Here is a 3,827-nt window from a genome sequence, read left to right on the forward strand (position 1 = left end):
CCTTTTGTGTGAACGTGTGTCCATTTCATTTGGGTAAATACCTAGGAGTGCAATTGCTGGGTCTTGTGTTTAATTTTGGCATCCCTGGGTGATGCAAACAGCTACGTGTTCGGCTACTAACCAAAAGATTAGCTGTTCAAATCTACCCAGAGGCACCTCAGAAGAAAGGCCTGGCGATCTACTGCTAAAAGATCACAGTCGTTGAAATCCCTGTGGAGCAGTTCTACTCTGAAACACATAGGGTTGCCAAAAGTCAGAATTGACTAGAAGCCAACTGTGTTTTAAATGTTTAATTTTATGTTAAAAAGTGTATGTTTAACTTGCTAAGAAAACGCCAGACTGTCTTCTGGAGTGACCGTCTTGCAGCATATGTGCCTTTTGCTGTGCATCCTCCTTAGTGCTGGATGTTTTCGGTTTTTAGGAATATTAGCTGCTGTAATTGGTGGGCGGTAGATTTCACTGTAGTTTTGATTTGCATTTTCCCTGGGGCAGATTATGTTGAGCATCTTTTCATGCACTTGTCATTTGTATCTCTTCCACGGAAAATGTTCTCCTCAGTTTTTTTGCCCATGTTTTTTATTGTGCTTTAAATGAAGGTTCATAGAGCAAATTAGTTTCTCATTAAACAATTAATACATGTATTGTTTTGTGGTATCGGTTGCCAACTCCATGACGTGTCAACACTCTCCCTTTCTCGACCTTGGGTTCCCTATTACCAGATTTCCTGTCCCCTCCTGCCTTCTAGTCCTTGTCCCTGGACTAGTGTGCCGCTTTAGTCTCATTTTGTTGTATGGGCCTGTCTACTCTTTGGCTGAAGGGTGAACCTCGGAGTGACTTCAGTAGTGAGTTAAACGGGTGACCGGGGGTCATACTCTAGGGGTTTCTCCAGTCAGACCAGTAAATCTGGTCTTTTTTTGTGTGTGAGAATTGTATTCTACATTTTCCTCCAGCTCTGTCCGGGACCCTCTGTTGTGATCCCTGTCAGAGCAGTCAGTGGTGGTAGCCGGGCACCATCTAGTTGTGCTGGACTCAGTCTGGTGGAGGCCGTGGTGGTTGTGGTCCATTAGTCCTTTGATCCATTTTTTGATTGAGGTGTTTTTAATGTTGTATTGCTGGAGTTCTTTACAGAGTCTCGATACAAATCCTTTTTACCAAGTATTTTCTCCCACCGTGTGGCCTGACTTTTCATTTTCTTAGCACTGTCTTTCAAAGAGCAGAAGCTTTCAACTTTGATCGAGTACATTTTCTTTATTTTAACTGTGGAAGACTAAGCCGTGGCTCGGTTGTGAGGATCCATTCCTTTAGTAATTCTTCAAACATCCATCGAGTGCTTAGTACTTGCCAAACACTCTGCTAAGTACTAAGGCTTCAGATGTGAGTAATTCACAGTCCCGGCCCTCAGAAGGCTCAAAGTACCGATGAGATTGGCAAGTACAGTAGCATGTGATAAAGGACGGGAGTTATAACAGGATCACCAAACAAAACTTGGAGTCAAGGAAAGCCCTTCTAGAGAAGGTTATGCCCGAGCTAAACATTGGACATGTAAGAGTTAGTGCTGAGCCGGGGGAATACTGTCTGTAAACATGTGAGATGGAGAGCCCTGGTGCATTCTGGGAGCTCCCTGTATGGTAGGTGGTGAGTTAAATATGTCTGTAGCACAGGATGAAAGAGATTGACAAGAGCAGAGCTAATGTGTCTAAAATATCTAGGTCAGTCGTCCATATATACTAAGACTCAATAAACGTTAGTTGAAGACTAAGAGTCCTGTCTTTTCCATATACTCACTTTTGGACTTTGGGCAAGTAGTTTTACCATTTTGTGTCTTAGTTCTACTTATAACAATATGGTAAAGATTCAATGAGTTATTTACATGATGAATGCTTAGAACAGAGCCAGGCATATAGTAAGTGTTCAATAAACATTGTTATCATTATTAGTCCTTTAGCTCCTCTTTCTTTATGAAATTAGAAATGGCTTCCAAAATGGTAGAAGACTATAATGGTAGCATAGGTATTAAATTGAGACAGATCAGTAGCAGCAAAGTATGTAACCTGGAAGATGGAAACTCAGGGTAGGCAGTTTTTTTACATTGTTGTGCTTTAAGTAAAAGCTTACAATTCAAGTTAGTCTCTGATACAAAAATTTATACACACATTGTTATGTGACCCTTGTTGCTCTCCCTGTGCTGTGACAGCACACTCCTCCTTTCCACCCCAGATTTCTGGGCAGTATTTTTGAAACAAAGTTTTGATCAGTTTGTGAGAGAGAACACATGATCTGTGTGACAGACCATACGCAGAGTACACCATAACCACGAACTCAGAGAGAGCCCTCTCTCAGGACTAGGTCACATGCTCATCCACATACATATAGCTCTCTGTACAGCCAGTGGTGTCTTCTTCAGAGGTAAGGAAGATGGAAATACTCCTAATTTATTAGACTTTTCTTCCTAGTTGTACTTAATAACCAAACCAAAAACCAAACCTGTTCTTGTCAAGTCCATTCTGACTCATGGTGACCCCGTATGTTGCAGAGTAGAGCTGCTCCATAGAGTTTTTTGGCTGTAATCTTTGCGGAAGCAGATCACAAAGAACTTTCTTCCACATTGCCACTGGGTGGGTTTGAACTGCCAACCTTCAAGTTAGTGGTTTGCACCACCCAGGGACCTTTGTAATTAATAACACAGACAGGAAATTAAAACAACAGCCGTAACGCATGTTCCCTCTGTTCACTAAGATCTACTGTTCACATTTTCCTGTGTTCTTTTTCTATGCATTGTATTTGGTTATAACAATAAAACACAAAGATTCTTCCTGGTTGTTTTATAAGCTGCATAGTTTCTAAAAGTTGTATTCCACTTAGTTACTGTATTGTAATTTTCTAATCAGTCTCCTGCTGTTGACATTTAGATTGTTTCTAAGTCATCACAGTTGTAAAAAAAAAAAATATGCTAAAAATCCTCTGTTTAAAGTTTCTCCTGTGATAAATTCTTGGAAACAGTTTGCTTAAGATTTAACTGAAAGCAATAGAAATCGGTTCAAGCTAACTTATGCACAAAAAACGGGTAGGCGTCGTAAGGGTACGGAGCTTTTCTCAGAATTCAGTGTCTGGGAGCTGTCAGGAACAACGTCAGGTAAACAGTCAGTCCATCCGCCTTAGGATTTTTCATTTCTCATTCTCTTGGTACACTGGTAGCATCCTTCTCTTTGTATAGACGTTCTCTGCTTCTGAGTACATGGAGGAGATTGGCTGCTCCGTAGGGCCTGAATTTCTCTGTTCTTCAATTCCAGGGACACACTGTTCCTCAACAGCTGTTTCAGTTCCAAACCGTGGGGGAGAGAGAATCTGGCCCCATTTGAAGTAGGTGTCTACTCTTGGACTAATTAGCTGTAGTCCTACACTGGGGCTCACCTCAGTGAGTGGAAGGTACTGTTCTCAGGGCAGGGTGGGGCGGTCATGAACTGAATCCACACTCAGATTTCCACTTAAAGTAGGGCTGCATAAAATCGACTTTATGACTGTTGAAATTGCTTTCCAAAAGGGCAATTCCAATTAGGTCTTAAAAGAAAGGGAGATGTATTACACCTTTTTTTTTTTTTTTCCTAGTATTTGTCCTTGGATTCTAAAAATAGTTGTTGACCACGTGCTCTTGATCCATCACCTATGAGTGACATTTAATGGATAACTAAGAAAATCTATTTTTCAGTGAATGTTTGTTGAATGTTTACTTTCTATAAACATCATGCCAGGGACTTGTCAATACAAGGAAGTCCATAATATGGCTCGTATTTTCAGAAACCACACAATCTAACTGAGGTTGATTTCAC

The sequence above is a fragment of the Trichechus manatus genome, unplaced genomic scaffold, assembly GCF_000243295.1.
Source record: "Trichechus manatus latirostris isolate Lorelei unplaced genomic scaffold, TriManLat1.0 scaffold00099, whole genome shotgun sequence".
Classification (NCBI taxonomy): domain Eukaryota; kingdom Metazoa; phylum Chordata; class Mammalia; order Sirenia; family Trichechidae; genus Trichechus; species Trichechus manatus.